At 55.6% G+C, this 26,955-nt stretch overlaps 1 pseudogene; it reads left to right on the top strand.

Annotated features, from left to right (window-relative positions):
• Positions 1 to 6,816: 6,816 nt before the first annotated feature.
• LOC119251150 (olfactory receptor 11L1-like) lies at positions 6,817 to 8,184 on the top strand (annotated as a pseudogene).
• Positions 8,185 to 26,955: the final 18,771 nt, after the last annotated feature.

A 26,955-nucleotide genomic window follows, 5' to 3' on the forward strand; every position in this document is an offset into this window, starting at 1 on the left:
GGCGGGGAGGCGAACACAGGCGGTCACTGGGCAGCCCCAGGCTCGCAGGCCCTCTCTGGGGGCTGGGGATATGGCCCTTGCGGCTGCTGGGTCGGGTTCCCAGCTTCCCTGCCGTGGGAATCAAACGTCCTGGTAGTTTCACACTTTTCCTGGGGAGACCCTGATGAATGGAAAGCAGCTCCCCAGGTGGACGTGGGCCGGCATAGGGTGCACCCCACCCGTGAGCAGGCTGCTAGGCCCGCAACTCAGCTGACAGGCTCCGACCTGCCCTACCCATGTGCAGCGACGTTTATGTGTGTGATTCCTTGGTGGCCCTATGAGCAGGACCCTACTATCACCCTGCAGTTGCCCCGAAAGCCTGCATGATAGTGAAGGACCTGGAGGCAAGACCTCCCTTCTGACCCTGGTCTAACGCCCCCTCTGCTCCCTGGCACTCCCTCTGTGCCTTAGCACTCCCTCTGTGCCCTGGCACCCCTTCTTCTCCCAGGCACACCCCCTCTGTGCCCTGGTACCCCCTGTGTCCTGGCACACCCCCCTCTGTGCCCTGGCAACCCCCTCTGCGCCCTGGCGCCCCCTCTTCCCGGGAGCCTCCACTCTCTCCGCCTGCAGCTGGTGGGCCCTGGGCCTTGGGCTGGCCTGGGTGGTATGGCGGGGTCTGGCATCTGACCTGCATTGAATAAACGCAAACCCATCACCCCCGCACACACTGTGCCCCAGAGGAGGGAAGGAAGGAAGCGGTACCCTGGGACTTGCCTGCCAGGGCTAATTGTTCTGAGCTGGCTCCTCCCGCTGGGTGCTCAGCCTGGGGAAGAGGGAGGCCCCAGCCTGGGGAGGAGGAGGTTCTCCTCTTAATAACTTGGCGGGGGGTGCTGGTGAAGATGCCCTCCATGTGGTGGCCTTGGAAGTCGTGCCCACCACGCTTCACTTGCTTAATTACAGAGGGGGTTTAAATGATAAAAGAAGTCTCTCTCGCTGGGCCTCGAAGGGTCCAAACTGCAGAATTCCCCAGGGAGAGGGAGCAGAGAGGCCTCTGGCTCCCCTGAGGCCCACCCCCAGGGCCCTCAGCACTCTGGGGAAGGCACATCTGAGGTTACCAGCAGGTCTGGGGTACTGGACCCTCCCCCTCACCGAGCCCACACCCAGGGCCTGTGGGTCTGGAGTGGTTCTGAGAGCAGGTCAGACAGACCATCGGGGCACTCCCTCACCTGTTCAGAGGCGGGGTTTGCACTGCTGGAGCTGGATCCAGACTTTGTCCACACTGTGCTCTGATGAATAACTGTCATCTATGAAACTTCTGAAGAAACTCAGGAGTTTTATAATCATTCCCTTTTTCATACCGAGCCCAGTGATGCTCCGTGCGGGGCTTCAAGTGTGAGTCTTAGAATTTCCTTCCATGGACCCGGAAGACCTCCTCCTGAAGGCCCGTCTGGAGCGGCGCCTCTACCCTTACAGGTAGAGATTCCACCCCTCCTGTAACTGCTGAGTCCCTGGAGTACCCCCACGAGAAAGCTCCTGGCCGGGCTTCCTCTGCTGACTGCCCCGTCCCCAGCGAGCACAACACACCCTCGCCCCCAGACCCCGGCCTGGGCCCGCGGGGTTGCTGCCCCACAGCTCGCCAGGGCTCTCCCTGGACTCCTGCTTCCCCTTCCCTGCCTCACAGACCTGCCCCTGCCTGGGCGGCCCTCCCACCCCTGGGCCTGGTGCACCCCACATGCCCAATCCCTGGGCTCTGGCCACGTTGCTCTGGGGCCCGCCATGGATGAGCAAAGCCCCAACTCAGCCACCCAGGAAATGGCCGGCTGGGACCACGCACCACTGCGCCAAGGGGGCGGGTCACTTTGCCTAGACTGAGGTGACTTCAGCACATCTGGTCAGGGTGAGAGTGACCACCAATGGCAGTTTCCGGCACCCCTGCCCGGCCCCTGTGCGGGGATGGAGGGCTGACCGCGTGGCGTGAGGAAGTGTCCCAGTGACTGCGTGGAAAGAGGAAGGGGGATTCTGCAGGTTCTTTTTTTTTTTTTTAGATTTATTTATTATTTATACAAGTACTGGATACAGTCAGAAGCGCGGGAGGGTGAGAGAAGTCACCAGAGCCAGAGCAGGGACCAGAACAGGCAGAAGGAACGAGGTACACTGGCTGAGGGGAGCAGCGGGTGGCAGGAGAGCTCTGCGTGCCATGTGGGACCCTCGCCGGAGCCGGGGAGCAGCCGGGGATCGAACCAGCGCTGCAAAGGCTGCAGGCAGCTTTGCAGCAGCGCTCAACTGCAGCACCACCAGAAGGCCCGAAGGAGGAATTCTGGAAGGTACTTCCGGGTGAGGATTTGAACATCTCAAAGTATCTGTGAGCTTGTCTTGGTGGAGACGGATACACAGATGCCGACTTGTAGCCGATGGTGCACCCGCACCCAGGGGCGCCCGCCTGAATGAGAGCAGGCCGTTGTGCTGGGGACGAGGGCACGTGCCAGGGTGAGGACACGTGCCGGAGTGGTGCTGCGGGGATGGCACGGGCGCCTGGGGCTGGTCAGGCAGTGGAGGCTGGGGCCTGGGGAGTGGGGAGGGACAGCCTGGGGTGCAGAGAGGTCTTGAGGCCAGTCCTGGGCCTGCATGTGCTCCCAGGGCTGGGCCTGGAAGCCTGGGGAAGCCTGCTCTGGCCGGCCGGCTCAGGACGCAGCTGGGGCGCGCGTCTGCCATGGCCCTGCTGCCTCTTGGAGGTGACGTTTTCCGGCCTCTCCTCCATCGCACGTCTGCCAAGGCGAGGGGCCCCTCGGATGTCAGCACACCTGAGCCGGGCGGCCCCCAGGCTCCTCAGGCCAAGCCTCAGGCTGGTCGCCTGCTGGCACGTGAGTGCTGGGGTGACCTTGTGGGGCTTGCGTGCCAGTGCCCTTTGCCGGCCACCCTCACGTGGCAGCGCTGATGGGGTGGGTGGCCTGGGCGTCCCCAGGTCCCGCTGTACCCTGTTCTCTCACCTGCTGGAACCCGCCCACCTGCCTGCTCGCCTGCTCCCTGGGTGCCTGCACTGCTCTCCTCCCCTGGCCGCGGCGTGCCAGACAAAGAGTGGGGGCCCAGTGTGAAGACCGGCCGGAAGAAGTCTGCCCACAGGCCGGGGTGCAGCTTGTTTTCTTCCCCACCTCTAGTAGTGAGAAAGACTGTGATGGAGAGGGGCTAAGGCCAGCCAAGGCCGCAGCCGCAGGGCGCGTGCTGCCCGCGAGGAACAGGAGAGCTGGGGGGTGGGCCATCAGGGGGCCAACTCGGGTGGAGCGTAGTGGACTCCACCCTGCCCAGGACCCTGCCCGGGACCCCATCCAGGAGCCTGGACACTCTTCCCCGCAGCCTCGCCCCCATGAACTCAGGTTTCCTGGTGCCGCGGGCACCCCAAGACCTGGTGGTGCCAGCTAGAGCTTGCAGTGGCTCCTCACCCAGTGCCCCAAAATGCACCTGTGCGTGTGCAACCGCCCGTGCCCCTGAGCGTGTTCACAGCGGGCACTCGTGCACGCGCCGCGCCCTGGCCGTCTTCTGTCTGCAAGTTTTCTGAAAAATATACACACGGATAACATTATTTTGGAAAATAAGTTATTAGTCAAGCACAAGTGTGTCGCAGGACAGTGCCCCCCCATGCAGCAGCCTCTGGTCCTGCTGGTAAGAGGGGGGCGGGGGCACGTGGAGGGCTCCACTCAGGCCTTTCCCAGCTGAGATGCTGCGTTTTCCTTGAGTTGGGAGACGCCCTCGGCACAGGTGCTCTGCTCGCTGGAAGTTGGCCTGGGTGGGGGTCTCACCGTGGGTGCGTGGATGTGCTCTTGTGGGCACACCTGAAACTGCAGTGTGAAGCGGAAGGCCACTGGCACCCGTCTGTCCTCAGGATGGGCCCCTGGGTACCTGCTCCCTAGATTTTCAAGAAACACCCATTTGTTTGAGTCAGTCCAGTTCAGCATCTCCGGGGCCATCCTAAGCTACATTTTAAAAAAGTTTTCCAAAGAACTGCTTGGGTCCCAGGGGTGCCGACCGTGCCTGAGCCCCCTGGGCAGCGGGGAGTCTCAAAAGTTTGCTTTTGTTGCTTATTAACTCGGTTGGCAAATCGTGGAAGAATACCTGGGAGGAGGATTCCCCGAAGGCCAGGCCCCAGGAGACCTGGGTTGTTGAAAGGTGGAGCGTGTTCCAGCCGCGTCACCCACAGAAGATGGCCAGTCGCAGCTCACAGAAGGGAGCCAGGGCCGGCGTGCGGGGCGGAGGGCAGCAGGGCCGAGCCGGCAGCAGGGAGGACCGTGGGCGCCGAGTGCCGGGGAGGTGGACAGGTAGGCCCAGGGCTCAGAAGGCCACCAGGAGAGGTGTGTTTGGAGCCAGAGGCCATGCCTGTGGGCGAGAGGCTGCGAGCCTGAGGCTGCAGGGCCTGTGGATGCTCTGTCCAGGTGGGATCGCCCGCCCTGTGGTGCCTGGAGAGCAGCAGGGAGACCCTAGCCCAGAGGCGCCTGGTGGCCCTGGATGGCGGGAGGTCTGTGGTACTGGGGCATGTTTATTTCCATAAAGGCTCCAGGGAAGCTGTGAAATGAGATGTGGGGCTGGCGCCTGGGAGGTTCTGCCTCGGGGCGGGTCTTGTTGGCTGAGCTCATTGTAAATTAGGTGATCCAGTACCTGGAATAGCCAGGACTTGATGTCAGTCCCAAGCAGGTCTGCACCCCCACCCCCATCACCCCACCACCTGCTTGCACCCCCACCCCTGCCACCCCCCACCCCCGCCAATCCCCCACCCTGTCACCCCGGCACCCCGTCTGCTGCAAAGGGCTAGACCCAGCAGGTCCTTTTTCCCTTGTGTCCTTGACTGCGTTTGAGGGGGATTTTAGGTGACTCAGAAATGGGGCCAAATGCCCTGTGACCCAACCACTTTGCCCATGCTGACCCCGTCAACCAGGCCCTGGTGGTCTCGGCATTTAAATTCTGCCTTTTTCTGGTCACTGCTCATGTCATGGAAGTGGGAGCAATGGCAGGAAAGGACCATGTTCCAAAGTGAATCGCATCACTCGCTGCCCTGTGGGGTCACACTTCCCCTCAGCCTGGGCTCCTGGACTGGCCTGGGGTCAGCCTGCCCCGGGGCAGGGCCCAGGAACAGCAGTGAGCAGAGAAGGCCAGAGACTGTGGTCTGTGCTGTGCTCAGGAGCTGAGATGGGGTCAGAACAGAGACCCAGAGGTCTGGTGCCTCTGAGGAGGAGGGGGAGCGGCTGGGAGGGAGCAGGGCAGGCCGGCCCTAGGCACAAGAGAGCAGACACCACCACGCGGCAGGGCCAGCTCTGGGGCGCAGCCAGCAGGTGGAGACAGGGGCCTTTTTCACTGCAGAGCTCCAGTGACCATGGCTCCAGAGCCCTGAACTGGCCGCTCCCTGCAGCCTCACGCCCAAGCCCCTCGCCAAAGCGTCTACTTTGCGTTCTGGTTTCCAGCCTAGCAGAGGCCTCTGCTGTGGCAGCTGCTCTGTCCACTTTCCCAGGAGGAAGGACGGGTGTGCCTGGGGCGCAGGGAGACTGGAGCAGTCGGGTGGGAGGGGCGGTGCTCCTTGAGGGGATGAGGCATTTCGGGGGGCGGGGGTGTGAGTGTCGGTTAATTTGGGCAAGAGACCAAATAAAGCCACAGCCGGCTCAGGTGCAACCTCTGCGGGAGAGGGGGGAGAAGGGGTGATGCACCACCCATTGGGCTCCCCGGGGAGACAGAGGGGGGCGGTGAAGGAGGGCCTCCTCCGGGTACTTCAACTTCATCACTTTCCTACATAAAAAGTCTTGGAAGGTTTTGGAGAAGCACCTGAAATAGTCACTAGGGGAGAGGGAGGGAGGTGGAAGGGCCTGCGGCTGGAGTCCTGGGCCTGGGCATTACAGAGGTGACATCATGCTCAGTCCTTGATGAGGGAAGCCCCTGATGGCGGGCAGATGCTGGCTTCATCCAGAACTAGGCTAGACCTTGAAAAAAAGAAGGGGTGACTTGTTGACTGGACACAAAGTCCGATCACTATGCTGGTGTCACCTGGGTGAGAAGGTACCAGTGGAGATGCAGGCTGGCTCAGCCCTGGCCACACAGACACACACAGACACACTCAGATGCTCAAGTGCCTGGAGGAGGTGTCCATAAACACTGAGGGCAGAACACAGTCTCCCGGGGCTGGGAGACGGGCCAGGTGTGACCTGTTTCCAGATGAGGGTCACCTGTGGGAGGAAAGGGCCCAGGCCCTTTCCAGGAAAACATAGCTATTAATTTTTTAAAGGTTTATTTATTTATGCATACAAGAACTGGGGTACAGGCCAAAGGTTGGGGGGGTGGGTGAGAGGATTTACCAGAGACCAGAGACAGAGTGGGGAGCAGAACAGGCACATCTACTGAAACACGTTGCTGAGGGAAGCAGCGGGGAGACAGAAGAGGTCTGCCTCGCCCTGTGGGTCACTCCCTGGACGGGGATTGAACTCATGCCTTAGTGGCTGGTGACAGCTTCACAGTGCTGAGACTTAACCCTTGCGCCACCAGGGATGCCCAGCTATTAATTGTATTTCCTGTGTTTGGCTCAGTGAGCCCCTTCTTACCTGTGGTGTTGAACCTGAAACTTCTAGATTTCAGAGAGCCTGGTGAGTGGAGCTTGCTGAGGCCCTCCCCCAACTCTTGCGCCCCTTTCGCCTAATGGGTTGAAACCACAGTGGTCTAAAAGCCAGGTGGAGCTGCCCACGTTCTTCCAGAAAGTTGTCGTGGAGACGGGAGTGCTCGAAGACAGTATCTCATGTTCCAGATAGCACCAAGGATTTTCATGTCTTGTCCGCAGTGCTTTCCAAGGTCTCTTCCCCTCCGCAGGTGATGGAGCCCCCAAATGTGTCTGCTGTCACTGAGTTTCAGCTGCTGGGGTTCCAGAACCTTCTCGAGTGGCAGTCCCTGCTGTTTGCCATCTTTCTGTTCATCTACGTACTGACGGTGGTGGGGAACGTCGTCATCATTGCCGTGGCGAGCCATGACCGGCGGCTGCACACGCACATGTACACGTTCCTCAAGCACCTGTCCTTCCTGGAGGTCTGGTTCACCTCCACTGTCGTGCCGCCGCTGCTCGCCGGCCTGCTGTCCGGGGCCGTGCCATCTCCTTCCCCGCCTGCATGGCCCAGCTCTACTTCTTTGTGTTTTTCGGGGCCACCGAGTGCTTCCTCCTGGCCACGATGGCCTATGACCGCTACCTGGCCATCTGCAGCCCCCTGCACTACCCCCTCCTGATGCGCCCCGAGACCTGCGCCAAGCTGGTGGCCGTCTCCTGGGTGACCGGGGTGGGCAGAGGTCCTGCCCTGCCTGATGATCTTCAGGCTGGACTTCTGTGGCCCCAACCGGATCAACCACTTCTTCTGCGACCTGCCCCTCCATTCGGCTCTCCTGCTCCTGCGTCTACCTCACCGAGATGGTTATCTTTGCCCTGTCCATCGCCGGCTGCGCGTGTGCCTCCTTCTCACCCTCGTGTCCCACGTTTTCATCGTGGCCGCCATCTTAAGGATCCCCTCCGCCTCCGGCCCGCGAAGACCTTCTCCACGGCGGCTCCCACCTGGCCGTGGTCACCGTCTACTCCGGGACCACGATCTCCATGTACGTGCGCCCCAATGCCCACCTGTCCCCTGAAATCAACAAGATCATTTCCGTCTTCTACACCGTGGTCACCCCACTGCTGAACCCCGTCATCTACCATTTAGGAACAAAGACTTCCAAGAGGCCATGAGGAAAGTGATGACGAGGAGGGGCCACGTCTGCGGCCTCAGAGCGCAGGGCAGCTTCTCGCTCAGGTGCGGCCAGTCCGCGGGGCCAGGCGCGGCCCAGTGCGGTCGGGCCCTCGGCGGGCGCTGCCTGGGTTGCCGCAGGTGGGGGCTGCTTCCTCGACCCTCCTGCCCGCCGGCCCTCGCTGCGGCCTCTGCCGGCCCTGCTGTCCTCGCTCTGCCCTCCGGGGTCCCGCCGTGTGTCCGCGGGCTCCGCACGTCCCGTCCCTGCGCACGGCCGGCCCGAGCTCGTGAGGCCGTGGACAGAAGCCGCCTGGGGGCCGCGCGGGGCTGTCCTGGCGTCGCCCCGGCCCCCGCGGGGTCTAGCGCAGCCGCGGGAAGAGGCGCGTCGGCACCGGCTACTCCGCGGCAGGCGGCGCAGGGGCGCTTCCAAACGCCAGACTGGTCTGCACAGACTCAGATCCAGGGTGTGTGTTGAATGGAATCTTAGGAAAAGCAGTCACGGCGGAAGGAGAGGGCGGGGCGGGGTGAAGGGGGCAGAGGCGAGAGATGGACGGGCGGGGGAAGGAGGGAACCGAGAAGAAGGGAGGGGGAGGGCGGGAGGAGGACGGGGGGGGCGGGGAGGGACAGGCCGCCGTGGCCCGCGTGGCCGCCCCGTGAAGCTGCCGTCCCCGCCGACTCTCTGGACCGGCAGTCGACGCGCCGCAGCTGACCGGCTGCCCCTGCCCCTCCCCGGGTGCCTGTCCCCGCCGGCGTGGGGGCCAGGGCGGCCTGAGGCGTCTCTGCCTCGGTGGCGTCTGTCTCCGGCCTGCAGCGGAGGCCGGCAGTGCCCGCGGCGCGCCCCGTCCCCGCCTGGCTCGGGCCGCCCGCCGCCCTCCAGCTCGCCCCGGCCCCAGCGCGGGCCGCGGAGCTGCTCCCGCCTCTCCGGGCCCCCCCCGCCCCCCTTCCCTAGGCCGACGTCAGGCCCGGGCGAGGCCTTCGGGCCGGGTGAGCGTGGACCAGGGCAGCGCGCGAGGGAGGCGGGGGTCGGGCCAGCGCGGACCCGCCGCCCAGAGGCCCTTGAGGCCGAGGCCCGCCAAGGGGCAGCGCGAGGGCGCACGGGGCGGCGGACGCCCAGGAGCGGCCAGGACCCCCGGCCGCCGCTTCCCGCCCGCGGCTCACCGCGGGCGCCGGCCAGCCACGGGGGCCGCCGCGGGCCGCTCGGCGAGAGACACCAGCGCCCGCAGCTGCGTGAGTGGTGGGGCGACACCTGCAGCAAGCGACACCCCGAGACCCCGGGCCGCCTTCCGAGGGCGCCAGAGAAAGGGCGGAGCCTGCCCCCGCCCCCCCCCCCGCCCCCCCCCCCCCCCCCCCCCCCCCCCCCCCCCCCCCCCCCCCCCCGCCCCCCCCCACCCCCCCCGCCCCCACCCCCACCCCCCGCCGGTGTCTGAGCGCCGCCAGCCCTGCTTATAGCCGCTCTCAGGCTGCCCCACCCACACAGCTGATTGGACTGTTTTAAAATCCCGCGGCTGATTGGACCGTTTAGCACCAGTCAGCTGGTAGCTCACACCTGATTGGGCCAGCCCACAAGCCAGGAAGCACAGGTTGCATAAAAAGGCGCTGAGGCGCCTGTTGGCTCTGGCCCCGCTGCCCAGATCCGGGGGCCTGGCGTGGGGTGGGGCTTGGCCAGGCTCTTGCGGGGAGTAGCGGGAGGGGTGACCCGCCTCGCCCGGCGGATGCCCAGCGGTGGTCAGCGGCCTGCCAGGCCAGCGCTGTGGGCCTGTCCCTGATCCCCTGCCCTGGCGCCCGCTGTACCGGGAGCAGGCGGGGCTCCCTGCGGACCGAAGAGAGACCGGCGGGCTGAGGCGGGGCTTCCCCGGGTCGGGGTGGCGCTGGGGCTCAGAAATCCTCGGGGTTCCCGGGAACAGGACGCGCCCCTGAGCTAACCTGGGGCCGGGCCGGGGCTTCTCGGGCTTGACTGAGCGCGGGGCCGGGGCGGGCGGCTGCGTGGACCTGCTGGGCGGGGGGTGGGGGGCGGGCGTGGGGCTCCGGGGGCGCCATGCCGCGGCAGCCGGGACGCACGGAGCCCTACGGGGCCGGGAGACGCGTGGGTCCCGAGAAACGGAGCGAAGGCGAAGGCGCCCGCGCAGGCTGCGGGTCGGGCGAGGGGCGCGGCGGGGGCGCCCGGGGTGCCCGAGTCCTCGGCGGAGGGGCGTCCCTACGCCCGGCGCCCCTGGGCGCGCGGGGCCCCCGCCGGGCAGACCGCGGGCCGCCCCCGCCGAGCCCGCACCTAGGACGCGCGGGCGCGGTGCCGGGTTCGGGCCCCGAGCTGCCCTGCCTGGCGAGCTGCCTGCGCCCGCCCTGGCGCCGCCGTCCGCTCTTTGGGGCACAGAGTTCTGTGACACCAGCCCCGTCGCCCGAGCCCGTCCCCCGCGAGGTCCGGCTCCGCGCGGCCGGGGCGGGGGGCGCAGCCCAGGTGGCCAGGGGCGCTGCTTCCCCCCAGGCGCGCCGACCCCAGAGCCGCCGGGAACGTCTCTCCGCCGGCGGGGGCCGCGGGGCGAGCCGGGCCTGACCCCTGGGCGGGCGGATGCGCCCCGGGCTCTGCCCAGTCCTCTGCAGCTGGCCCGGCCGAGCCGCGGGCCCGGGACGTCCTCGGAGGTTGGGACGCGCGCCCGCCCGCCCCTCGGGCTTCTCTGTGGCCCTGGAGGAGGGTCCTCGCGGGCTGGGCGGGACAGGCGGCAGACGGACCAAGGGGCCCGAGGAGCCGAACCTGCGGGGCGGGGGCGCCTCGGGAAGCACCCGCGGTTTTTGAAAAAAGACATTTATTTATTTATCCATGCGCACAAGAGCCGGGGTGCAGCCAGCGGCGGGGGTGGGGGTGGCGGTCGGGAGACTCCCCAGGACAGCGAGGAGCGGAGCGGGCGGATGGGCTGAGGCGCCGCTGGGGGGCGGCGGGGCCGGAGCGTCGGCTGCCCCTGGGGTCTGCACCTGGCCGACCCACTCGGCGCCCGCCTGAGCCTCGGCCCGCAGGCCCTCGGCGCTCCCCGCCTCGGAGCCAGACTTGGGGATTCTGGGGCGCGTCCCTTAACGCCCGCCTTGGCGCTGCTTCTCCTGATTTTCCCTGCAGCCCCCCACCGCTTGCGCGGAGGGGACCCCGCCGCGCCCACCCCGCCTGCGTCCACCCCGCCTGCGTCCAGTCTTCCGGGCGCGTGACCCGCGCTGGGGGGGGGGTGCGCGGGGAGCGCCAGAGCCCCTCGGAGCGGGGGCCTGGGCCTGGGAACTGAAGCGGTGGGCGGAGGACACGCGTCTCAGGGGCGTCCCTTTCACCCCTCACGTTGGGTCCTCACCGGACACACCCCCTTCTGCTAGCTGGTTCCCCTCACCGCCCCCCTCCCCACCAGCTCCTGGCGGGACCGTCCCCACAGGGGACAGACAGAGGCTGCCAGGGAGCCGAGGGGCCCCTTTGGTGTCTGCAGCGCGCGCCAGCGCCTCCTCCGCGGCTCCTCACCAGGGCGCCCTGGCGGGGTGAGCAAGGAGCGCGCACCCCCGCCCGCCCCATCACCCCCTCCCCAGCGCGCCCTGCTCTGGGGCTCCCCTGCGGGGCGCGGCCATAGTTTCGCAGTTGAGCGTGGCCCCACGATGGGTCTCAGTCCCCCAGGGCCCCCCTGCGTCACGGGCGCCCCGAGAAGCCCCGAGGAGCCCAGGAAGACCCCGGGCGGGCCGCGGGCGCTGAGGAGGCGCCCAGTTAGCCTAACGAGCCCCGGGCCTCACAGGGGCAGTTTGGAAAGGGGGGGCTCCGCGCACCGCTGTCCCCAGCGCGCCTCCCCTGCGCTCCCTCCGCGCGGCCGGGGTGGCTGTGCCCCAGGATGGGAGGAGACCCCGGGGACCCCAGGGGCGCCCACAGACACCAGGAGGGCTCCGGGCGCGCCTGAAAGACGGACCCGCGCTGTCCTCGGCTGGAGCTGCTGTCCCGGGTCCCAGGGGGCCTCCAGCAGGGCGCGGAGTCCCCAGCCCGGACCTGGGCCCAGTGGGCGGCAGCGCCTCCCCAGCCCCCGGCCCCCACCCGGTCAGGGGACTGGCAAGGCCGCCTTACCGGGCGAGGGGAGCGGGGCGGGGGAGCAAGCCCTGCGCGCCCAGCCGCCCGCGGGCCCCTGGGGATGGTCCCGGGAAGCCCCCGCTGCTGCCCGGGCTCGGCTCCCGCCTTGCGGTCAGCGCCGAGCTCCCCGGCCGCGGTCACTCCGTCCCCCCAAGACCGTAGTCACCTCCCCGCCCCGGGGAATCCCTCGCGTCCACCGCACCCCTCACTGACGGGACAGGGGTCGCTGCCCCCCCAACCCAGCGCGGGCCCTGACCCGGGGAGGTGGCGTCTACGTGGACCCATCTCCCGCGGGGTACCCGGCCTGGCGGGTGCGGTGGCCTGAGGCTCCTCCCCTGCCTCGAGTGTGGCCCCGGGCTCCTGTGCCACATGGACCCAAGAAGGCGGGGGGGGGGGGGGGTGTGGGGGGGGCGGGGGTGTGGGGCGGGGGGGTGGGGGGGCTGAGTGGAGCTGGTGGGTGGGTGGCAGGCGCTGCCAGGGCAGCGGAGCCGTGGTGGGGGGAGGGGGTGGCCTGGCGTTCCAGCTCGATTTCAGCTTCAGTCTCCACAGTGACCCGCGCCCCTGAGCGCGAGAAAACAGAAGGCGAGTTCTGCTTCCCGCGTTCCAGCTTCTTGTGGTCAATAATTATCTTCCTTCCTTTTTGGCTTTTGATACTTTCTAGTGAATTTAAGTTCGTAATATATTTCTTGACCTTCTAGATCAACAGTTTGAATGTATGACTTCTGGCACATTGAGAATTTATAAAAATGTTATTTAATACCCACAACTGTGCTAGCAGCAAGTTACCATGAAATAAAGAAATAGTGATATAAATCATTTAGTAACGCCAAGTAAGAAAAAAAATCAGAAATCAATGGTTTTAATTGTGACTAAATGTTTGAATTCATACAACTTAGAGCAGTTAATGTTTTATTAACTCATATATCTAATTATGTTGTACAAGGTTGGCAAAAATGTTGGCAGTGAAGAGTATGTGTTTAGAATGGTCTGATCCAGTTTCTTGTTCAATGCACACACTGGATTCTCATTATATTCCATAACGTTTATTGACCAGTGTAACAGCATCATTAATTAATATTAACAGAGTCACTTATCGGCACTAAAAATAAAAAGGCCAATCACTTAAAAGAGCAGTAGGCCGTTGTCAGCCCAGAAGTTCAAAGGTCAGGATTCTGCCACCTCTTCTACTGCCCCTGGCTGGTCTCCAGAATTGCCTGGTTCCACTTGGAACTCCCCCGGGCTGGACGCAAGGTCAGCCTGACTCAGCCCCTCCCAGGTGAGTGTTTGAGAGTGACTGAATGTCTGATATCCAATTGGAACTGCATTTCATCATGAAATATTTGGTGTGAAATTTTCAAATATGGAACATCACAGATGGGAAAGCAAAGGATGATGCAGTCAGCGGAGAGGAGCTGAGGCCAGACAGCAGCCACACCCACGGGGCACTTCACTTCCCAAATGAGATCTTCTTCAAATCCTTTCCATGTCTATGAACACACCAAATGATGGTGTTACTTTTTGCACGTAAATCCGACGGCTTTTTTCAATTCAATGAGTTCATAAAAATGCAGACACTCTGTGTGAGATTCCTGTTGATGACCTGCCCGGCCAGGGCATTGTCCTGCCATTCCCACCCACCCACTCTAGGTGATGAAATAAATGGGGACAACACTCCTGTGAAGTGTGGTGTGAGGTCATGGATGGCATCCCTAACACATTTCTAGGAATATTAGATACGAGGTAGACTACTAGCTACCGTTTTGTTTTGAGCAGATTGTTTCTCAAAAATTCCCACCCAATGATTTTTGTAATATTTTAGTAATTATACTGCACAGGAACTTAACTCTCTTATTTCTGCTGTCCACCAAGCACTGAGTGTGTTTATGGTAAATGTGGTGGCACCCACACCAGAGCTTCCAGAGGGTCTCCACCACATCACGTGTGTGGGTCCTTCTCTACAGTGGATCGCAACTGCTCGGGTTCTAACTTGGACCCTAAGACCTTGTTTATGCTGTGAAGGCTTCACTCACTAAGTACAGGGGCCTCTGTCCTACCATGAACCCTGATCCCATATGTGACCGCCAGGGTCAGTGACATTAGAGGGGAAGCCGCCTTAGAGACTGGAGATGCTGCCCCAGGGACAACTAAGATGACAACAGATGAAACTGCTGCTGACAACTGAGATGAAACCCAACCATCTCCTCTCTTGGATGGGAGCTACAGAAATGGAGAACAGCAAAGAGTGGCTGGAAGTTCAGTTACTCCAGTATACACGGAATATCACATGGCACCTAAGAGGTAAAAAGAGCAACAACTAAAACTAAGGGTATATGAAGTTATCTTAATATATATATTATTTATTTTATTTAATATTTATTTTATTATTTATTACATTATTAATATATATTTTGTAATTATAAGAATATAGAGTAGTATAATGTGAAAATTTAAAATAATTGTCTTGTAAAGAGTAATGAACTCATCTTCCCTATTATATTTTGGTGAGTCTCCCCTTCATTAGTCTCCCCACAGCCGACTTCATGGCTTGGCTCCTCAGACTGTATATGATGGGAGTAAAGGTGGGGGTCACCACCATGTAGAACATAGAAATGACCAGGTCAGACATGGATGGGGTTCCTGTGGTCGGCTTCAGATAAGCAAAGCACCCAGTGGAGAAAAACAGCACCACAACCAGCAGGTGGGGAAGGCACGTGGAGTAGACCTTGGCCTTATCTTCAGTGGATGCAATCTTCCTGACAGCAGAGAAGATGTGGACATAGGAAATGATGATGAAAATAAAACAGCAGATACTCAACAGCGAAGTAGTGAGAATGGGGACAAGTTCATTGATTAAATTTCCTGAGCAGGAAATAGCCATTAACTGGGGGATGTCACAGAAGAACTGGTGGACCACGTTGGACCCACATAGGACAAGGGGAAGGTTCCAGCTGTGTGTATAACAGCATGGAGACCCCCACCCAGCCAGGACACAGCTGTCAGCTGCGCACACCTGTCCCTGCTCATGATGACATCATAGTTCAGGGGGTGGCATATGGCAGCATAGTGGTCAAGGCTCATCACTGTGAGCAGGTGCAACTCTGTGGTTGTTGTAAAAACCATCATGAAGACCTGGAGGACACAGCATGGGAACAAGATGGAGCTGCTGTGCCTCAGAGAGTTGGCAATGGACTTGGGGACCATGGCTGACATGAGGCAGAGGTCTGTGAAGGACAGACTCCTCAGGAAGAAGTACATGGGGGTGTGGAGGTGCCGGTCCAGGGTGGTGACGAGGACAATGACCCCGTTCCCCAGCAGGGCGCACAGGTAGACCAGGGAGAAGAGCAGTGTGTGCAAGAAGCCCATGGTCCCTGGGTGGGGAACCCCAGGAGGACGAATTCTCTCATAGTTGTGAGATTCATCCCCCTGGAGCCATCATCTGTATAAAAAAAAATAAAGAGGAAGAAAACATTGTTAAATCTTCTAATATTGAACATAAGTGGGTTATCAGCATAGGATAATGATTCAGTCTATCTACCAGGAAATTACTCCTTCTAGGTCCCATGGCATCTAGTATCCTCATCTGTGTGTGCTGCTGTGTTCAAACTTTCTTTCCATCTCATGTGAAGGGAACATTATCACACTGTCCAAACATGTCCTGAAAATTGGTGAAGGCTTGAAGATTTCCATTGACCCTACAGAACTTTAAGAATTAGTCTGAAACCGCTCAACAAACCCAATTGACTGTACTTCCTGATTGCCCCACTTTTGCTGCTCCCACCTACTGCCCAGGCCCCAGCATCTCCACCCAGCACACCTCCCAGAGGTTGTCCAGGGCACAGTCCCAGAGGACACGTGACCATGCCCAGTACCCCCCACCCTAGAGACCCTGTCCCTGCTCCTCCAGCACAGGCCTGGCCAGTGACAGGTGTTCAGGGAGATGGGGTGTGCGGGTCCCTGTTTTCCTGCTCCCCAGGACCCAACACTGTCCTGTAACTGAATGATCTGAGCACAGCATCCCTGTGCGGCGTGTCCTGACGCCTCCTCTGTCAGATTCCTACTCCTGTGGCCTCACTCCTGACTCCTGGTCTGTCCCCTCGTCTCCTCATCTCCCTGCAACTGACTCCCCACATCTGAGGACTCAGAGACCATGTTTCCCACAGTCTCCTCCTGGGTCACACCCACACATCCCCCCTGAAGGATGGGCTCATCCACCCCAGGTCCCTCCCTGGCCCCTCTGTCCCCCACAGACTCATGCACATCTGTGCAGGGAGGAGGCTGCTCCGGGGCTGAGCCGGACGGTCTGTGCATGTGGCTGACCCTGCCGGTCCCAGGGACCCGGATCCCCCAGGTGCAGGTTTGTTCCTCACCCAGGCCCGTGGGTGAGTGTGGATGTCTGGACACGGGGCAGCCCTGCCCACTCCACTTCCCCTCCCCAATGTCATCCTCTCCCCCCCTCTGTGGAGTGACGGAGGGGAAGGCCCTGTGGAGGCAGGATTTTTAAGGTCACATAGTAACATAAAATAATTATAACACATTGGTGGAATCTTCCTAATAATTTAATAAAAACAGGAAAATAAATCATGTAATGAGATGGTCCAAGATGTAGATACCTTTGGACTGATATCAGTAACGATTACATAAGCTCTGGCATATTCTCTTCCTGTGCAATATCACTAAAGACTCCTGAGTGGTGGAATAGGGAAAAAAAACCCAAGTCCATGTCTGTAAAGAGACATTCTTCATCACAATGTAATTCCGTTAATTGTTGTCTTTTATGTAGTGCCCAGAACAACTCAGTGTGCTGAATGCTCAAATCCAGTTATGAAGCAGTAGTTGTCACATATATGATGCACCACAACATTCTGTTCAATCCTTTGAACACTTTAAATTCCAGGAGAGTATATTTCCCCTTGGTGAGACTCATCCAGCATAATAATGCAGTTAGGCACCGAGAAACTTGTGCACCTTCAGAATTTAATAGTTTTCATGATTTATAAAACAAATATTTTATTTACTGTGCTTTCTCAGATCTAAAGTGAAGCTTGAAATCTAAAAACAATCAAATCTGAATGATTTCCACTCCGAAAACTGTTTAAGAACAGAATACCTGCAGTCTGGGGGGGAAGTTCCCGCTGCCATGTCAAGTCTCTGTCCTGAGGTTGTCCCCATGGCAGGATAGATGGCGTCCCGGCCTCTTACTCCATGGCAGGGCTCCTGGGGACACCTCTGAGCACTCACAGGACGTTCCACCCTGTCCTGCTGCTACCTCATGGACAGAGCAGGGCCTCAGGGCTGAGCTATTTGAGCTCTGGAGCTGGTGTCCGCGTGTTGGACACTGTCCAGATTCCAGCCCTCAGGGACCTTCCTCCAGAGGGAAAGTGCGTGTTTACTTGACTGTGTTAATTGGAGCATCCTGCAGTGCTTCTCGGGGAGTAATTATCACACTCGGTGTGTAGATGTGATTTTGTGTCTGGCTCACGCCTCTATGGAAGTGAATAGACAAATCCTCATTTCCAGGTTCCATTCCCCACCTGTCATGTCCACCATGGTGGGCACCATCAGTCTTAACAGTGCCCTGAGTCCCTGTCTAGACAGCTGGACAGTCTCCCGTCATCCACCGTTGCCCATCACAGAGAGGCCATGGAGATGGTCATGAGGGGGATGCAGAAAGGCCGAAGGCGGGAGGGAAGGGACACGGAGAGAGGCAGGAGGGAGCCAAGGGAGGGGAGTGGGGAGGAAAGACAATGGACGTCCAGCAGAAGTGAGTGACCACGGGGATCACCAGCCCTTCGGGAAGAGAAACTTTACTCATCTCTGAAATTATGTATCCTGCGGTTCTTTTCCACCCCAGCACCTGCCACTGCACTTACATTAGAACTGTTATTAGGTTTGAATAATTTTACTTTTAACCTTAACAAAATGGAGTAGAATATTAGGGTTTCTGCACATGATGTCATGTACTTAGGTTTGCAGCATGACTATAGTGACACATTTGCAAAGAGGCGTTTATGTTTGAGTCTATTCTGTAGGATGTGGGGCAGTGACCTGCTTCATTCTGCTGCTTGTGTCTGTCTGCTTCTCCCAGCACCGTTTCCCCACTTTCCCTCTCCAGTTCCTGCTCTGGCTCCTCTGTCACTGTCCGTCCTGATGAGGGTGGGTTCCTGGGCCCTCATTATATTCCAGAGTTCTGTCTGTCTGTTTTGGTCCCAGTACCATGCTGCTTTAACTATTAGAGCTTTATTGTAAGGACTGAAGTCTGGAGTGAGCTGCCTCCATTCTTCCTCTTTTTGTCAGTGTTGGTTTGGGTGTTCGGGGCCTTTTATGGTTCCACATACATTTCAGTAATTTTTTTTTTTATATCCTTGGAGAATGTCATTGAAGGTCTTATTGGGATTAAGTTGAATCTGTAAGTTGCTTTGTTGGTTTGGGTGTTTGGGGCCTTTTATGGTTCCACATACATTTCAGTAATTTTTTTTTTATATCCTTGGAGAATGTCATTGAAGGTCTTATTGGGATTAAGTTGAATCTGTAAGTTGCTTTGGGTCAGATGGGCATTTGGTAATGTTGATTCTTCCAAGCCAAGGGCAGGGAATATCTTTCCATTTCTCTGTCTTTTCTATTTCTTTTGACAATGTCTTTCTCTTTTCTTGTATCTTCACCTCCTTTGTTATGTCTACTCCATGGTACTTAGTGCCGTAATTATAAGTAGGTTTGTTTTCTTAACTTCTCTTCTAGTTCATTTTGTGCATATAGAAGGCAATTGATTTTCGTGTGTTGATTTTGTCAGCTTCCAACTACACTGATGTGGCTCATTGACTTAATTTGTTGTTTTCAGTGGAGTCTTTAGTGTTCTTAGTGGATATTATGTTGTACAACTGTTTAAAATGTGCTTAAATGTTTAAATTCATGCAATCTTGAGGCAGTTAATATTTTATTAATTTAAATTTTTATTTATTTTATACACAAGTGGCAAAATGTAGGCAATGAATAGTCTCAGCATATGTTTATAATACCCTGATTCAGGTTCTTAATTCAATACATGTATTGAATTCTCCTTATATCTCGTAACTTTATTGTCATTATGCCCCATAAATTTTATTTACCAGTAAACTATGACAGTATCAAGAATTAATTTTAACAAAGTTATTTGTCATCAGATAAATAAAAATGCCAATGATTTAAAATAACAGTAGCAAGTTGTCAACCCAGATGTTTATGTATCAAGATGATGTCATCTTTTAACCGTTGCTGCCTCCAAATTTGCCATGTGCCTTACGGGACTCGCCTGGGCTGAAGGCAAGGTCAGCCTGATTCCCACAGAGGGTGACCTGTTTGGGAAACAGTTAAAGGGCCTGATGTCCAATTGAGACTACATTTTATATTGAAATATTTTGGTGTGAAATTTTCAAACCTTGGAAATCACAACGGGAAACCAAAGGTGGATGCAGTCAGCAGAGAGGAGCTGAGGCCAGACAGCAAAGGCACTCAGGGGCTTTTCACTTCCCCAATTTAAACCCTCAAATTCTTTATGTCTTTCCGTCTACACTAAATGATAATATCATTCATGATATGTAAATCTGACGAGTTTTCTTGTTTGAAGAACTCCATATGGAAACGCAAACACTCTGGGTGAGATCCCTGTAATAACGTGCCCAGAAGGACACTGTCCTCAAATTCTAAGGCATTCTAGGTAATCAAATAAATGTGGATAATCACACGTGTAAAGTGTGGTGTGATGTGAGTGCCGTTCCTCAACTCTTCCTGGAAATATTAGAATATTGTGCAGTCCACGAGCTATTATTTTGATTTTACCATTATAGTTTCCTAAGTTCCTTTATTGTTTCTTTTTTTTAAAAAGATTTATTTATTTATACAAGAGCTGGGGTACAGGACAGAGGTGTGGGGGGTGAGAGCTGGCATGAGAGGTGTGGGGGGTGAGAGCCAGACTGACCGAAATACACTGCTGAGGGGAGCAGCAGGTGAGGCAGGAGAGGTCTGCAGCGCCATGTGGGTAGCTCCCTGGCTGTCTGGTAACTCAACCCATGGTGCAGAGGCTGCGGACAGCTTTACAGCACTGTGCTGTACCCACTGTACCACCAGGGACTCCCCTTTTACTGTTTCTTAAAAAACCCTACCCACTATATATTGTCAGTTTTTAGTCATTATACTGCACCTGAAATTAACAGCTTTCAAGTCCCTGTCTTATTTCTGGTGTCCACTGTGCTTGGCGTGTTTATGGTAAATGCTGGAGGCACCCACACCAGAGCTTCCAGGAGGGGCTCCACCACGTCACGCGTGGTCCTTATCGACAGAAGGTCATGACTACTCGATTCACTATGAATCTTTGGGCCTTATTTATGCTGTGAAGGCCTCACTCACCAACTAAAGGGGCCTCTATCCTACCCGAGTCCCCTGATCCCACAAGTGACCATGCGGGTCAGTGACATTAGAGGGGAAGCTGCCTTAGAAAGACTGGAGATGCTGCCCCAGTGAGAAAACTTCTGCTGACGACCGAGATGAAACCCAACCATTGCCCCTATCGGCTGGGAGCACAGAAATGGAGAACAGCAAAGAGTGGCTAGAAATTCAAACACCAGTACACACAGAACATCAAAGAACATCTAAGTGTTAACAAGAGAAACAATTAAAGCTATAGGGGTATATGGAGTTATCTTAAATATAATTTAAAAATAAGAATATATCTTTAATTATACAATGGAATTACATGTAACTATACAAATATAAAGGGGAGAATGATGTGAAGATTTAAAATATGTGTCTCATAATGGAGTCATGAAGTCATCTTCTCTATTACATTTTGGTGAGTCTCCCCTTCATCAGTCTCCCAACAGCCGACTTCATGGCTTGGTTTCTCAGACTGTATATGACCGGATTAAAGGTGGGGGGTACCATCGTGTAGAACATAGAAATGACCAGGTCAGACGTGGACGGGGTCTCTGAGGTCGGCTTCAGATAAGCAAAGAATCCAGTGGAGACAAACAGCACCACAACCAGCAGGTGGGGCAGGCAGGTGGAGTAGACTTTGGCCTTACCTTCTGTGGATGGGATCTTCCTGACAGCAGAGAAGATGTGGACATAGGAAATGATGATGAAAATGAAATAGCAGGTGCTCAACACCACACTAATGAGAATGGGGACAAGTTTGTTCATTAGATTTCCTGAGCAGGAAATAGCCAATAACTGGGGGACGTCACAGAAGAAGAACTGGTGGACCACGTTGGACCCACAGTAGGACAAGGAGAAGGTTCCAGCTGTGTTCATCACAGCATAGAGACCGCCAACCAGCCAGGACACAGCTATCAGCTGCACACACCTGTCCCTGCTCATGATGACATCATAGTGCAGGAGTTGGCAGATTGCAGCATAGCGGTCAAGGCTCATCACGGTGAGCAGGGTCATCTCTGCACCTGCCGAAAAAACCATCATGAAGAACTGGACCACACAGCCAGGGAAGGAGATGGAGCTGCTGTGCCTCAGAGAGTTGGCAATGGACTTGGGCACCGTGGTTGTGATGAGGCAGAGGTCCAAGAAGGACAGACTCCTCAGGAAGAAGTACATGGGGGTGTGGAGGTGCCGGTCCAGGTTGGTGATGAGGACGATGAGCCCGTTCCCCAGCAGGGTGCACAGGTAGACCAGGGAGAAGAGCAGCGGGTGCAAGAAGCCCATGGTCCCCTGAGTGGGGAACCCCAGGAGGACGAATTCTGTCACGGCCGTGAGATTGGTCACCTCTGGAGACATCATCTGTATTGGGAAAGGAGAAGGAAAGAAAATGTCTAACTTCCAATGTGGAGCATGTGTGTTATCATAATAGAGTAATGATTCAATGTATTTTCTACATAATTATTCCTTCTAGGTCCTATTGAGTCAAAAATCATCATCTAAATAAACTCCATTATTCAGCCCATTTATTTCCACTTCATGTGAATGTGCATGATAACTTTTTCCACAGAAGACCTGAAAATTGGTGAAAATTTCCATTATCCCCTACAAATCTTGCATAAATTAAAATCTCATATCTCTCAACAAACCCTACTGACAGCCCCTCCCTACTGCTCCAATCTCTCTGCTCTGGCCTCCTTTCAGGCCCCAGCACCTTGGCCCAGCGACGTCCCAGAGGTCGTCCAGGGCACAGTCCCAGAGGACACGTGACCATGCCCAGCACCCCCCACCCTAGAGAGCCTGTCTCTGCTCCTCCAGCACAGCCCTGGTCTGGGGAGACCCCACAGTGACAGGTGTGCAGGGAGATGGGGTGTGCTGGTCCCTGTTTTCCTGCTCCCCAGGACCCGACACTGTCCTGGAACTGAATGATCTGGGCTCAGCATCCCCGTGTGGCGTGTCCTGACACCTCCTCTGTCAGATTCCTACCCCTGTGGCCTCACTCCTGACTCCTGGTCTGTCCGCTCATCTCCTCATCTCCCTGCACCTGACTCCCCACATCTGAGGACTCAGAGACCATGTTTCCCACAGAGTCTCCTCCTGGGTCACACCCACACGTCCCTCCTGCAGGATGGGCTCGTCCACCCCCGGGTCTCTCCCCATCCCCTCTGTCCCCCTCAGACTCATGCACATCTGTACAGGGAGGAGGCTGCTCCAGGGCTGAGCCGGAATGTCTGCGCATGTGGTTGTCCCGCCAGTCCCAGGGAGCCGGTTCCCCCGGGTGCAGGTTTGTTCCTCACCCCAGGCCCATGTGTGAATGGTGACGTCTGGACATGGGGCAGCCCTGCCCTCTCCCCTCCTCCCCATCTCATCCTCTCCCCCTTCTGTGGGATGACGGAGGGGCAGCCCCTGGGGAGGGCAGGACTTTTAAGGTCACATAGTAATGTAAAACAATTGCAACACATTGGTAGAAATCTTCCCAGTAATATCATAAAAACAAGAAATAAATCAGGATATGAGGTGATCCAAGTTGTCGACATCTTTCGAGTATTATGAAACATATATTTATTGATAACAGAAGCTCGACATTTTCTCTTCCTGTGCAGTATCAGTGATGGTCCCTGAGTCGTAGAGTTGGGGAAAAATACCCAAGTTCATGTCTGTAAAGAGACCTGAGTCCACACCCAACTTCTCTTTAATGCCAGAGCCATGAAATAATCAACCATGTTGCTGTAAAATTTGCAGAATTTATATTTGACTCTTAGTTCTGTCATAATATGTAGGCAAAAGGCATAACATTCTGATTTTTAACAATAAGTATTACATTAAATTTCCCCCAGAATTTCTTCATCACAATGTATTTCCATTAGCTGTTGTCTTTTATACCGTGCCCAAAACAACTCAGTGTGCTGAATGCTCAAATGCCAGTTACGAAGCATTAACTGTCACCTACAATAAATCTTCTAATATATAAAGGTACTACAAGTCAATCTTTTGAACACTTTAAACTCAAGGAGAGAATATTTCCTCTGATTGAGACTCATCCAGCATGATAAGGCAGTGGGGCACTGAGAGCCGTCATCTGTATAAATTAAAAAGAGGAAAAAAAAACATTGTCATATCTTCCAATATTGAATACAAAATGGGTTATTAACACATAATCATCATGCAATCTATGCTTTATTGTTATCTGAGCAAATTCATATTTTATCTCATGTGAATGTGCTATTGATGTATTGTCCAAACATGTGTCCATAAATTCACGGAGAAATGAAAATTTTAAATGACCATGATAAAACCTGAATATCAGGTCTCTCAGTGAACTGAATTGACAGAACACCAGTGCCCAGTCATTCCCAGGCCCGCGGCTCCCTCTCCTGCCCGGGCCCCAGCACCTCCGCCCAGCACACCTCCCAGAGGTTGTCCAGGGCACAGTCCCAGAGGACACGTGACCATTCCCAGCCCCTCCCCACCCCAAAGACCCTGTCCCTACTCCTCCAGCACAGACCTGGTCTGGGGAGGCCCCACAGTGACGGGTGTGCAGGGAGATGGGGTGTGCGAGTCTCCGTTTTCCTGCTCCCCAGGACCCGACACTGTCCTGGAACTGAATGATCTGGGCTCAGCATACCCGTGAGGCGTGTCCTGACACCTCCTCTGTCAGATTCCTGCCCCTGTGGCCTCACTCCTGACTCCTGGTCTGTCCCCTCGTCTCCTCATCTCCCTGCACCTGACTCCCCACATCTGAGGACTCAGAGACCACGTTTCCCACAGAGTCTCCTCCTGGGTCACACCAACACATCCCTCTTGCAGGATGGGCTCGTCCACCCCCGGGTCTTTCCCTGGCCCCTCTGTCCCCCTCAGACTCATGCACATCTGTACAGGGAGGAGGCCGCTCCAGGGCTGAGCTGGACGGTCTGTGCGTGTGGTTGTCCCTGCCAGTCCCAGGGACCCAGGTCCCCCGGGTGCAGGTTGATTCCTCACCCCAGGCCTGTGAGTGAGTGGGGACGTCTGGACACGGGGAAGCCCTGCCCGCTCTCCTCCCCCCAATCTTACCTCTCGCCCCTCTGTGGGGTGACGGAGGGGCAGGCCCTGGGGAGGCTGGGTCACATAGTAACATAAAATAATTGCAACACATTGGTGGCATCTTCCTAATAATTTAATAAACAGGAAAATATCAGAATATGAGGTGGTCCAAGATGCAGACATCTTGTGACTGATATGAAACATACTGGTAATGATGACAGAAGCTCTAATGTATTCTCTTCCTGTGCCGTATCATTCATGATCCCTGAGTGGTGTAGTTGGGAAAAACCCCAAGTCCATGTCTATAAAAAGACAGGCGTCCACACCCTTCTTCTCTCTAGTGCCAGAGCCTGAAATGGTGAACAATGTTGTGTAGAAGTGAGATAATTTATTTGACTCTTAGGTCTGTCATAATATGTAGGCAAAAGGCACAACATTCTGACAATAAATATTATATTAACTTTCTCCTGGAATTTCTTCATCACAATGTAATTCCATTAATTGTTGTGCTTTTACATAGTGCCCAAAACAACTCAGTGTGCTGAATGCTCAAATGCCAGTTATGAAGCATTCATTTTCACTTATACGATGCATCACAATCCTTTGAACCCTTTAAAGGAGAGTATATTTCTTCTCGTTGAGACTCATCCAGCAGGATAAGGCAATGGGGCACTGAGAAACTTGTGCACCTTCAGAATTTATTAGTTTTCATGATTTATAAAATGAGTATTTTAATTAATGTACTTTCTCACATCTAAAATGAAGCTTGAATTCTAACAACTTTCAAGTCAGAGTGATTTCCATTCTGAAAACTGCCTAAGAACCGAATACCTGCAAATTGCGGGGGAAAGTTCTGGCTGCTGTGTCCATCTGTGTCCTGAGGTTGTCTCCATGGCATGGACAGAGGGCGTCCCGGCCTCTCACTCCATGGTCAGGGCTCCTGGGGACGCCTCTGAGCACTCACAGGATGTTCCACCTGTCCTGCTGCCGCCTCATGGACAGAGCAGGGCCTCAGGGCTGGGCTATTTGAGCTCTGGAGCTGGTGTCCGCGTGTTGGACACTGTCCAGATTCCAGCCCTCAGAGACCTTCCTCCAGAGGGAAAGTGTGTGTTTACTTGACTGTGTTAATTGGAGCGTCCTGCAGTGCTTCTTAGGGAGTAATTATCACACTCAGTGTGTAGATGTGATTTTGTGTCTGGCTCACGCCTCTATGGACGTGAATAGACAAATCCTCATTTCCATGTTCCATTCCCCACCTGTCGTGTCCGCCGTGGTGGGCACCATCAGTCATGACAGTGCCCTGAGTCCCTGTCTAGACAGCTGGAGAGTCGCCCGTCACCCACCTTTGCCCTTCATGGAGAGGCCCTGGGGATGGGCGTGAGGGGGATGCGGGAAGGCCTGAGGCGGGAGGGAAGGGACAAGGAGAGAGGCAGGAGGGAGCCAAGGGAAGGGGAGTGGGGCTGAAAGACAATGGACGTCCAGAAGAAGTGAGTGACCACGGGGGTCACCAGCCCTTTGGGAAGATTAACTTTACTCATCTCTGAAATTGTGTCTCCTGTGGTTCTTTTACACCACAACACCTGTCACTGCACTTGCATTAGAATTGTCCTTTTGTTGGGATAATTTGCTTTTAATCTTTAGGAAATAGTATTTTAGGGTTTCTGCTCATGGTGTTATATACTTTGGTTTGCTGCGTGACGATGGTGACGTCACACATGGAAACAGGCGTTTATCTGTTTGAGTCTATTCTTCTGTAGGGTGTGAGGCAGGCCCTGCTTCATTCTGCTGCGTGTGTCTGCTTCTCCCAGCACCATTTCCCCACTTTCCCTGCTCCTGTGCCTGCTCTGGCTCCTCTGTCGTAGAGTCACTGTCCATGCTGATGAGGGAGGATTCCTGGGCCTCATTATATTTCAGTGGCCTGTCTGTCTGTTTTTGTCCCAGTGTCATGCTGCTTTAACTTTTAGAGCCTTATTGTATGGACTGGAGTCTGGAGTGAGCTGCCCCCATTCTTCCTCTTTTTGTCAGTGTTGTTTTGGGTGTTCGGGGTCTTTTATATTTCAGTATTTTTTTTTTATATCCTTGGAGAATGCCACTGAAGTTCTTATTGGCATTACATTGAATCTGTAAACTGCTTTGGGTCAGATGGGCATTTGGTAATGTTGATTCTTCCAAACCAAGGGCAGGGAATTTCTTTCCATTTCTCTGTACTTTCTATTTCTTTTGACAATGCCTTGCTCTTTTCTTGTATCTTCACCTCCTTTGTTATGTCTACTCTGGGGTACTTAGTCTTGTGATTATGAGTTGGATTGTTTTCTTAACTTCTCTTTTGGTTCAATTTTTGCATTTAAGAAGGCAATTGATTTTTGTATGTTGATTTTTTAAGCTTCCAACCACACTGAAGTGGCTTATTGTTTTATTTTTCCAGTGGAATCTCTTGTTTTCTTAGTGTATATTATGTTGTCTACAACAGTTTTAATTGTGCTTAAATGTTTAAATCCATACAACCTAGAGACAGTTAATGTTTTATTATTTTAAAATTTTAATTATGTTACACAAAACTGACAAATTGTAAGCAATGAATAGTCTCAGTATATGTTAATAATAGTCTGATTCAGCTTCTTCATTCATTCATAACTTTCTTCTCTTGATATCCCATAAATTTTATTGACAGTAAACTATGAGAGTATCAAGTATTAATATTAAGAAAGTTATTTATCATCAGAAAAAACTACAATGCCAATGATTTAAAAGAAC

The sequence above is a fragment of the Talpa occidentalis genome, unplaced genomic scaffold (assembly GCF_014898055.3).
Source record: "Talpa occidentalis isolate TD23 unplaced genomic scaffold, MPIMG_talOcc4v2.1 talOcc4.2, whole genome shotgun sequence".
In the NCBI taxonomy this organism is placed as follows: Eukaryota; Metazoa; Chordata; class Mammalia; order Eulipotyphla; family Talpidae; genus Talpa; species Talpa occidentalis.